Here is a 12360-nt window from a genome sequence, read left to right on the forward strand (position 1 = left end):
GCCAATCTATTATGATAGATAGCGCGACATCCGAATGCCGAAGCTAGTGACAACTTATTTTGCAGTCTGATTCGACAATTTGTCGAGGCGTCCAGATCCTTGAGAGTAACCTCTCCTTGGACTAAAAATGTCAAATCCTTGAACTTTGGAAAATTCTCCTTGACTGTTGCAAATGTATTGCGAGTGTGTGTGTGTATGTGCAATTGTGTAGTGATGATTTTGAAAAGGCGCATCTCCATTCTAAGCATTCATGTTGGGAGTATAACAAGCTTAACACTAAAAAAACATGTGTAAACATAAAATATGAGTAAACCCTGGGCATAATCTGAAAAAACCCTCGGCGATATCTGAGCAAAATTCGAGAAGACCCTCGGTGGTATCTGAGCATAATCTGAGAAAACCCTCGATAGTATTTGAGTAAAATCTGAGCATAATCCGAGAAAATCCTCGGCGGCATCTGAACATAATCCGAGAAAATCCTCGGCGGCATCTGAGCATAATCCGAGAAAACCCTCTATGGCATCTGAGCAAAATCCGAGCAGACCCTCGGTGGTATTTGAGCATAATCCGAGAACACCCTCGGAGGCATCTAAGCAAAATCTGAGTATAATCCAAGAAAACCCTCGGTGGCATCTGAGCAAAATCCAAGAAGACCCCCGGTGGTATCTGAGCATAATCCGAGAAAACCCTCGGCGACATCTGAGCATAATTCGAACCCTCGGCGGTATCTGAGCATAATTCGAGAACACCCTCGGCGGTATCTACGCATAATCCTAGAACACCCTCGGAGGCATCTGAGCAAAATCTGAGTATAATCCGAGAAAACCCTCGGCGGCATCTGAGCAAAATTCGAGAAGACCCTCGATAACATCTAAGCATAATCCGAGAAAACCCTCGGCGGCATCTGAGCATAATCCGAGAAAATCCTCGGTGGTATCTGAGTAAAATCTGAGCATAATCCGGGAAAACCCTCGGTGGTATCTGAGCATAATCCGAGAACACCCTCGGCGGTATCTGAGCATAATCTGAGAACACCCTCGGCGACATCTGAGCAAAAGTTGAATGTCTTACTCTACATACTCGGGGTGGAAGAGTAATGAATTATTTTGGGCAAAACAACACTTTCAAAAAAAGTTGAATTTTATGAAGGTTTAGTCAATGTTTTAACTTTCTTTGAACCTCGGGGGTTTAAAAAAAAATGTTATCAAGAGGGTAACCTTTAATTTAGAGTGAACCTTATCCTTTGGGGTCAAAATTGACTTAGCTTCAAAAAATGCCCCTAGTTTGATGGGGAACGTTGTACTGAGGATAACTGAACATGTTTGAAAAAAGAAATGCCCCTAGTGTAGGGGAAAATATACTTCTAAAGAAGAAGGAATACCCCTCAATGTGAAAATTAGAAGTCTTAGATTACCACAAGTGCAACAAGGGTTTACTCTTAATTTCAACTTTATTGAAGATCATGAGTCAGGTTCCACTGTTGGAACCAAATATCCACTCTTGAGATTCATCTTGGAGATCACATTCTTCTCCTTTTGGTTCGCTTAGGAAAATAAAATTGTTCGGATCAATCATAGACAAGATACATGTGGTTTCTGAGTCATTACTTGGTTTGAGCTGGGAATTGAGGCTTGGTCATTTGGACTTCTGATGCTCTAGTTCGCCTTACTCGATGGAGATTTTCTTTTATTTTTTTGATTACTCTAATTTTTGCCTGGATTGCCTTTTCAGGTTTTCAATCTAGCGAGCATGCTCTAGCTTTTGCCTAGATCGCATTTTCAGATTTTCGATCTAGCGAACTTATAATTTTTTTTATTATTATTGTCAAGGCTGTCCTTTCAGATTTTCAACTTTGCGAGCTTACCTTGATATTTTCCTAAGTCGCCCTCTCGAATTTTCAACTTAGTAGGCTTTATCTTCCCTTTTCTTTCTCTTTGAACTTTTGGAATTACTGTCTGATCACATTTTGTTTCCTTCCTTGACTTTTTCGCACGGTACTTAGGAGGACTTTCACAGGTAAGCTTAGGATTGGGCATAAAAGAAAGGAATTTTGAGGCTCAAAACCCAAATGCCCCTTGTGTGGTATTTCTTTTAATTTTTTTTTTTTTGAATTTTCTTCACCATTTTGATAATATCCTTTTTTGATTTTTTTTTTGTTTTTGGATTTTCTCTTTATGGGAGAATCTATTTTTTTATTTTGATGTGGTCGGGCCTAAAGTAACTTCTTAGGTTGCCTACGTATCCCAATTGTTTTTGGGATCAGACAAAAACGTAGTTCAAGTATTCCCTCCCCTAGGTTGGGTAAGCAGGTCGAGAAAGAAAAAAACATTTTTTTTTTGAGAAAGGCTGCGAGGGGCTGAGAAAGGAGATGTTTGAACTAAGTAACAGGAAAATTGGTTCAGCCAAAGATGGCCTCCTTAAATGTAATACTGTTTGATCTGGTCAAGGTTCGTCGGCTCTGGTAATTCGATGCCATCGTGATCTTGAAGTTTGATAGCTTTCCCAAGCAGTACCTCCTTAATGATGAAGGGACCTCCCCAATTGGGCTTGAATTTGCCTTGAGGATCGAAAATGGGTGCTCGATTCTCTTTAAGTACTAGATCCCCAATTTGCAAGTCGCGAACTTTAACTCTTTTATCAAACGCTCGAGTGACTCTTCTTTGATAAGCTTGCACGTGGTACAGGGCTCTAAGTCGTTTTTCATCACTTAAATGTAGCTCTTTGTACTGGTGACGAACCTATTCTGCTTCTAACAATTGACTTTCCATTAGGATCCTGAGGGAAGGGATTTCCATTTCAACCGGTAAGATAGCTTCCATTCCGTACACAAGTGAATACGGGGTGGCTCCAATGGAGGATCGTATCGAGGTACGGTACGCCCAGAACGCAAATGGTAATTTTTCGGACCAATCCCTATGCGATTGACACATTTTCCTAATGATCGTCTTGAGATTCTTGTTGGCTGCTTCCACTGCTCTATTAGTTTGAGGACAGTAGGGAGTTGATTTGTGATGCCGGATCTTGAATTTTGAACATAGTGTAATGACTTCAACTTTGAAATATGACCCATTATCCGAAATCAGTTCAGAAGGTACCCCATATCGATTGATAATATGTGTTTGGATGAACTTGACAACTTTAGATGCGGTGAGAACGGCGTACAAAGTGACTTCTACCCATTTTGTGAAGTAATCAATGGCCACTAGGATGTACTCATGTCCATTCCATGCTTTAGGTGTGATTTTTCCAATTATATCAATTCCTCAAACAGAGAGTGACCATAGCGAAGTCAAACCAACTAGCTGAGATGGCATAACGTGTATGAGGTTAGCGTGTATTTGACACTTATGGCAGGTCTTCACCAAATGATGACAATCTGTTTTCATTGTCGACCAATAATACCCTTGCCTCATGATTCGTTTGGCTAGCATTTTTCCACTCATGTGCGGTCCACAATCCCCCGAATACAGTTCTGACATTATTAGTTCAGCTTGATTTTCGTCAACACATGACAAATGGATTCCGTCATATGATCTCTTATATAAATTTCCTGCACATAGTATGAACTGGGATGCGAATCTCTGTAGAGTTTGTCGTTCTTTCCTAGAAGCTTTAATCGGGAACTCTTATTTTTCTAGGACTTTCTTGATGTCAGTATACCATGGCTTTCTGTCAGGGAGTCGAGCAACGATGTCGACCTGGTAGCAATATGCGGGTTTATCTTTGATTTCGATTGTGATGGGCCTTAGTTCCATGCCTGGAGGTAAATGGATCATTGAAGAGAGAGTAGCTAGGGCATCCGCGAATCTGTTATCTTCCCTTGCTAGATGTTGAAACAAGATGGTTTTGAATTTCCTCACTAGATTTAACAGATATTCATGATAAGGTTTCAGTTTCGCATCTTTGGTTTTCCATTCTTTTAATGATTGATGTATGACCAAGGCTGAATCTCCAAATACTTCAATTTCTGTGATGCCCAAATTCAATGCAGCCTCAAGCCGGGCGATACACGCTTCATATTCAGTTGTATTATTCGTATTGGAGAAAGTCAGCTTAATAGCGATTGGAATGTGGCATCTTTCGGGAGATAACAAAACCGCCCCTATTCCATACCCATTTTGATTTGCAGCTCCATCGAAGTATAGTTGCCATACTTGGTCTCGTGGTTCTTCTTCGAGGTTCAAGATATTTTCATCTGAGAATTGATCGACATGTCTTATTCCTTTTATTACGGGGTGATCAGCCAAGTACTCTACTATTGCTCTTCCCTTGATAGACTTTTGTGTAACATGCGTGATATCGAATTCTGATAACAGTAGTAACCATCGTGCAGTCCTTCCTGTCAATGCCGACTTTTCAAAGAGATATTTTAGGGGATCCATCCGCGATAATAAAATGACTGAATAGGAGTGTAGTGTCGAAGCCTTTGAGTAGCCCATACTAATGCTAGGCAAGTCTTTTCAAGAGCTGAGTATTTTCGTTCGTATTCTAACATCTTTTTGTTGATGTAATAGATGACTCTTTCTTTGTGATTGTCTTTGTCGTACTGTGCCAACATACATCCCATAACTTCTTCTGTGACTGATAGGTAAAGGAGAAGAGGTTCACCCGGGGTAGGCGGAACCAGAATAGGCGAATTCGCGAGATACTTATTGACTTGATCGAAGGCTTTTTGGCATTGCTCATTCCATACTGTCGGCTCATTCTTCTTGAGAAGCTTGAATATCGGCTTACATACATTGGTGAGCTGAGCGATGAATCTGCTGACATACTGAATTTTGCCTAAGAACCCCCGAATCTGCTTTTTAGTCTTAGGCGGTATCATTTCCTGTATGGCTTTGATTTTCCCAGGGTCTACCTCGATCCCTCTTCGACTGACCATAAATCCTAGCAATTTTCTTGAAGTCACTCTGAATATGCACTTCTGTGGGTTGAGACGCAACTGATATTTTTGAATCCTTGTGAGAAAATTTTCTAGTGCAGCGGCGTGTCCCGTTCGTTCTTTAGATTTTACTATCATGTCGTCCACATAGACCTCAACTTCCTTGTGTATCATGTCATGCAATAAGGTCGTAGCTGCTCTCTGATATGTGGCCCCAGCATTTTTTAGATCGAAAGGCATGAATTTGTAACAAAAGGTTCCCCATTACGTGATGAACGATGTTTTTTGCATGTCGTGCGGGTTCGTCTTTATCTGGTTGTATCCCGAAAAACCATCCACAAACGAGAGCATGGCATGTCCTGCAGTGTTGTCGACCAGTACGTCTATGTGAGGTAATGGAAAGCTATCTTTTGGACTTGCCTTGTTTAGATATCTGAAATCCATGTACATTCTCACTTTTCCATCTTTTTTAGGAACTGAGACTACGTTAGCGATCCATTCTGGATACTCTACCACTTCCAAGAATCCGGCATTGATCCGCTTAGTGATTTTTTCCTTAATTTTCAAAGTCCATTATGGCTTCATGCGTCGGTGTTTCTATTTTATTGGTCAAGTGTCGGGATATAATGGAATTCGATGCTGAACAATGTCTATACTCAACCCTGACATGTCCTCGTACGACCACGCAAACACGTCTTTGAATTTTCTGAGCAAGTTTACTATTCTCTCGCGTTCCTCGGGAGACAAGGTGACACCAATTCGAATCTCTTAGGGTTTTCTTTAGTCCCAAGATTGACTAGTTCTGTTTCTTCCATTCTAGGTTGAGCCCGACGTTCATTCTCTTGCTCAAGTAATTTGATTAGTTCGATAGAGGTTTATACGTCAGAAGATTCCTCCTTGGAAGCGAGATTATTAGTTAAATCATTATTGCACTCGGGGTAATCAGAAACTTCTTCTATTTCATTAAAGATGGATGGGGTGACAGGACTAACTGCGGACTCAATAGACTTAGCAAGACTAATTTGACTAGACTCAATGTAAAGCAAATGACTCATTATATGGTAATTAGAAAGAGACCCAACTGCGAGTTTGATTATAGACTGTGAGCTTTGAGCACCACCTTCGACTGATAGGACTGATACATTGACTTCTTCGATAAATATTTGGGCGATGTTGAGTGAATCGATAGTTATTTGCCAATCGTCAGCTTCTTTCAGTTCTTTAGATGCCTTATCTTCTTCCTTGTCAGGCCAACTCATCCTAAAAAAGATCTCAAATCCTGGTTGGCGGATACCTGTGAGGTAGTTAATGAAAGGTTCTGGGAAACCATAGTAAGGAAAGTCTTCTCCTGTTTTTACGAAGTGCCCATTAAGGGTTTTTCGATAGGACTTCATATTAATCAAATCGACTATATGTCCCTGTCTTTTCGCATTTGTCTTGTCTCTCTTTATCTTCCAATACCGGGTCCAATCTTCTTTGGTAGGTTCATACCCTAATCCGAAAGTCCCAACTACTTCTTGAATACTTGGTGCAATTCTGATCCCCTGTTGTCTACAACCTAGGCCCATGCCTGGGAAGAATCTCATGTCTTTGAACATATTGGCCACACAACAGCTGAATGTGTTATCGATAGGAACAAAGTCTTTTGTAGGGTTATCACATTGGACGGCATGAATTTTTTCAAATTCGAACCCACTGAGCTGTATTTCTTGTTGTTCGGGTTGGATTTTGGGTAGCAACTTGTCCTTAGTTTCGATGTCATTGACGACCCTCATGATTTCAGCATCTCTATAAAGTGTGATCACTAAACCGTCCTTGATGAATTTAATCTTTTGATGTAGAGTAGATGGTACGACCTTGATCTGATGCAGCCATGGTCTCCCCAGTAATAAGTTAAATGATGACTGGATATCCAAGACTTGAAATTCCACAAGGAAGTCTGTTATACCCATGGATATTCGTAGGTGCAAAGTTCCCAGTACATCTCTTTTCGTATTGTCTTAAGCTCTGACACCTTAGCTAGTTGGTTTGAAGTCTTCTGCTTTGAATCCGAGACAAGTTGCGGTCTTCAAAGGACAAACATTTAATGCGCTTCCATTGTCTACCAAGACTAGAGGAACTCCTATTCCATTGTAGTCAACTGTGATATGCAACGGCTTCGTGTGACTTGGTCCTTCTTTCGGAAGGTCTGAGTCTAAAAATGACAAATTATTCTCAACATATGTTGCTCCTACTAGGTTGGCCAATTGATCTAGGGAAGTGTCGAGTGAAACTTGGGCTATGCTTAATGCTTTGAGAACAGCTTCCCTATGAGCTGTGGAAGCCATAAGTAAATCTCAAATTGAAATATTGGCACTTGCCCTTTTTAACTGTTTTATTACGACATCATCCTCTTTAATAGTTTCCTTAACATGGTCCACTTTCTCTTTTCTTGCGAAGGCTGCAGGGTTGTCAACACTGAGTTCTGGTGGTTTAAAGACTCTTCCTCCTTGGGTTACATGTCTGACTTCATCACAAGAAAGTGTAAATGGCTCATCCTCTTCAACCAATAAGTAAGGGTCTTCACTCGTTAAGAAGAATGAGCTTTCTGGGATCATTTGTGCCAAGAGGTAACTGGTATATGACGGGCTATCGTAGCGGGGTGGGGATAAACAGTACGTCTCGTCCTCAGTTACGACAAATGGCTCATGGTTTGTGGCATAGACCTCGTCAGTGAAAGCTATTCCGACGAGGAGGTAACTGGGTGGCTTGATGTGGACTGGATGGATGAGGAAGACTGGGTTAAATGGTAATTGGGTTTTGGAGATCATATTCAGTGTAGGGGGAGGTTGATACACGGGTAGTGGATTGGTAGTGACGTTTGGTGGTGTTGGGGTAGGGACGATGATTTTCTTAGCGTCAATGAGGTTTTGGATGGCATGGCGTAGGGTAATACATCGATCAGTATGATGACCATGGTTTTGATGAAATTCATAGAAGAGGTCAGGGTTATGCGACGTTGGTAGGGGGTTTGGCAGAGGCCGAGGTTGAAGAGGGGTGAGAAGCCCTTTCTTCAATAGTTTTTGGAAAGCTGCGGTGAGGGTCATTCCTAGATTTGTGAATTGTCGAAAGGGGGCTCGACTCGAATTTGCTTGATTATTGGTTCGTGTTGGGGGTTGAACTGCGGTAGTGGAAGTGTTGGCTATAGAGGCATGACTGATGTTAGGCTTAAGATTGATGAATGGCTTCTTGGGTTTATTGTCAGAAGGGTTAGACAAAATCCCAGAGGCAAAGGCATCTTCGAGTTGACTTCCAGCTTATAACAGAGATTCAAATGTAGGGAGGTATTAAGCGACCAATGCTGAGCATACCCTTGTGTGAGGTTTTTCAGTATGATTGTCACATGTTCCTTTTCTGATAGTCTGTCCCACATTTGTGCAGCCTTAGCCCTCCAGCTACAAATGAAGTCAGTAAACGTTTTCCCATTCTTTTGTTTAGTCGATTCTAAATCCCTCCGAGAAGTCTCAATCTTGGTGCTATATTTGTATTGATGCCAGAACGATTTTGACATATTTTCCCATGTCCCTATTGCAGCTGGATCCTAGGACATTAACCATCGTAGCACACATCCTGATAGAGTACGTTGGAATAACAATGTCATCTGTTCATCACTAAGGCCCATGGTGCACATATTGGTGACATATACCTTGAGATGCATTTTTGCACAACCCACTCCACTGAATTTTTCCATTTTTGTCATTACGAACTTCTCGGGCAAACGGATCTTAGGGATCTGATTTAGGGCCTCGATGCTTGCTGCTATTTCATCAATCTCTTTAATATTTTTTAAGGCTGTTTCCAACTGAGTCATTCTATTAGCCAGTATCGGACTTTCATGGAAGTATTCCTCATTTCCATCAAGCTCGTAAACATCTTCAAGATTTCTATCTGTGTTTCTTTCCGGTCCTTTTCCCCTCTGATCATCAGGGGGATTTCTTGTCGATTCAGAGATTTGTTCTAGCACTTTTACCTTGCTCTTGATGCTGTTTATGTCCATTGCAAACATCGCTAAGATCTTGCGGATTTCTGCGATTTCGGATTCAGAGGCCATTTCTGATGGTTCACTTGGTGCTGATGTTCGCCCCAAACGACCTGGCTCTCGACTCCAACTGGGTGATGGACGCTTAAGCTTGGGCGCAATAGTATCCTGTAACCCCATCAAAGGTGAATTAAAAATTGGTAACAGATAAATGTTCCCTCTTGATTGCATTTTCTTTTATTGTTACCCCAATTTTTTTTGTTTTTTGCAATTGATGAGATGTGTTGGTTAAGTTTATGTCTGACGAGGTGATTTATTATCAATTAGGACCTTATTTATGCATTAAAGTTCGTACCAGTTTCTGAATTTGTTTACGTAAAAGAAAATTTGGCATGAAACAAATCAAATTCAACACAAAAGACATGAGGAGACTCTCCTCTTATTACAAAGAATAAAAACGACTCGATCTAGGACCCTACTTTTTTAGACACGTTCTTCAGCTCCTCTTTTTTGCTTCTTGAATGCTTGCTGGTCCTCCAATTCCACAAATGATCGCTGATCCCAAGCTGTAACTATATATTCCACTAGTTGCATGTTCAGTCCTTTAATGGGATGACAATTTCTTGGGTGTACTGGGATCCATGAAGGGAGTCCCATCTGTCTTGGTATCATCATTGGACAGTAAAAAGATGTGTTTAACAGTCCGGTGAGCCTTACATGATCATATCATTTTGAAGCTAGCACGGTACCCTCTCCTATCTTTGATTCCTATCTGTCCCAACTAATGTCCCAGGGAGTCAAGTTTGAGAGCCAATCTTTCCAATATTCTACAGATGCAAAATCAACCAATGTATCTTTTTCTGTGAATTTATCCCATTTTCTTTTTTTTATTCGTGGGAATTCTACGATACGGAGTTGAACACTCAACCATATATAAAGCAGTGTGGGATTCCTCGGAATCTTGCCCCCCTCGTACATTCACGTCGGATAATCCCTCAAAAGTTTCAACGAGTATTGTAGGGACCGGGTTAGCCTTATTTTTGAGTTGTCCGGCAATGTCGACAAAAAAACCTGGTAACTGATAAGCTGTCCTGAAAGAAACCAGATGCTGACAGTACTTCCAAACATAGGGTAAAATCTCTGGCCTTCCTGCGAGGTTTCGGAGCGAAATCTCCAGGATGTTCAGGTTTAGGAGTTTGGTGTACTTCTAAGAGTCTTCGCATATTTAGTGAACCCTGATTGATGAATCTTCTTGCTTTCTTGAGTTTGACTCCTAATCTTTTGGCAAGTTCTTCCGTACATCGAGATGGAAATGATTGGTGAGCGATTGGACCTAGAGTGCTTATCCCCAAAATGCTACAAAAGTTCTCGTGAGTTGGACAAAGTGTAACCGAACCAAAACGAAAGACATGGTAGTTACGATCCCAAAAACTGGTTGCGGCACGTAAAAGGTTCCAATCGATATCCACAAACTTGAGGGAAAATACACTATGAAGCCCGTATGCGTCAAAGTTATATTTCTCGATAGTGATGAATGCTTCTAAGGCTTGGTCCATTAATCGTTGAACTTCATCGTGAGCCATCTATACAAATAACTACCTTCAATTATTGACATATTAACAACAAACCAAGTTTTTTTTTGTTTGGTACGATCTTTAATGTAGTTCACCCATTTTGATTTAAATGAAGGTTTGATCCATTGAATAGAACTGGTAAGACTAGAGAAATTTGATTGTCAGATTTGGACCGGCTCTACCCAATGGATTCAAAAGAATAATATATCACCTCATTGACATTTTACTAAATCAATTAACTCGATTGGCCAGTATATCGATCTAAAAATTGATTTACCAATCGGGTTAATGGGTTAAAAATTTGGTCGACACATCTTGTCAATTATATCCCTTGGGTTTGACCGATGTTGTGGGTTTATTTTGAATGGTGTGGATCGGTCCACCCTCTTACCTTTTGGTTAAATTAAATAAAGCAACCCGGGAGCACTCTTGGTCAGTTCGAGTCGTGGCTTAGTGGGACCTTACCTAAATTCAAGGTTCTAAGCTCATTATATGTTTAGTTTTAATTGTTCAATTTTAATTGTTTTGTTTTAATTGTTTGGAATTATTTTATTTGAATTGTTTAATTTTTTAATTTGAATTTTATTTTTTTAGTTTAAATCGGACTTTTAATTAGGTTTGATTTTTGTTACATTTTCCTAACGATCGGGATCTTTAAGTTGAATTTGGAGGTTGAGGGGCATTTCGGTCATTTTTATGATTTTTCTTAAATTTCTCTACTCTTGTCGGTTTGGGTCCCGTTAGACTCGAAATCATGTTCTGAGTTCAATGGAGGTACTTTCGAGGTCTTTCGGAGGTCATAAATTTATAAAGGGTATTTTCGTCATTTTGTCAATTTTTACGAATTTTTACGAATTCTGGCGTGAGTTTTCTTTATGTCCCAACCTGATTATTTCTATGTTTCAAAGTCGTATTTTCCTAGCGTGGCGAGGTCTCTAGGTTATAGAACTGTGTAGTGAATCTAAGCGTATGTGCTTGCTAAATCCGGTGTAACGTGTGGCAATCCTAAGCGTGCGTAAATTTTTATGTCGAGTCGTAACGAGTAGGGGAGATGAAAAGAGTGGACACGGAGGGAATCAGTGATAGTACTCACAAGTCTTCGAATTCTTTGTGATCATCATTAAGAATTCATGCTAACCGAGTGACGAATTGTCGAATTAGGCAAATGAAAAAATGGGGTGTCTACAGGGTGCAACTTGGTTTGGGTTGGTTCGATTTAAAGTCAAATTAGAATTGAACCGACCAAGGTCGGTTCCATTATATGGGAACCAGAGCTGAACCAAATTGCTCTATAACCGAACCAAACCAAACCGACCCTAATTCAGTTTGGTTCGGTTTGATTCCATGGGTTGAAATCTCTAATAAATATGTGTAGAAGTATCCAAGTGTTCTTGAATTGTAAGAATGCTTAAATGTTTGGTAGACATGCATAAAAGTATCAAAATTTCTTAATTTACAAAAGGATATCTTCAACGATATGAAGGCCAATAATGGTCATTTTGAAAAACAAGATATAAAAATAATAAATCCTAAAAATATTGGGGAGTTATCTAAATATGTGCATATGAAAACTGTGAAAAATTAAATAAGAATACAAATGAAATTTTGAAAGTTTCTTAGTATGTTGAACTCGAATTATAATTGAACCATTCTCATATAGCATCTTTGCGTTGTTTGACCTTTTTACTAAATTTTTAAACGAACTGCTAAATGTATATTCTGGATCGTACTCTAATTAATCTCGTAACAAATTTTTGCCGTATACCGAGTTGCTAACTATTGCTTAACCATTGGAAGACAGACCAGTCTTCAGTCTTCTTCTTTAAATACAAAACCCTCTATGTATCGCATAATGTCATGTAACATGGTTCTCTTCTATCCAATGT

The sequence above is a fragment of the Akebia trifoliata genome, chromosome 7, assembly GCF_017979445.1.
Source record: "Akebia trifoliata isolate Shusen 1 chromosome 7, ASM1797944v1, whole genome shotgun sequence".
Taxonomy (NCBI): domain Eukaryota; kingdom Viridiplantae; phylum Streptophyta; class Magnoliopsida; order Ranunculales; family Lardizabalaceae; genus Akebia; species Akebia trifoliata.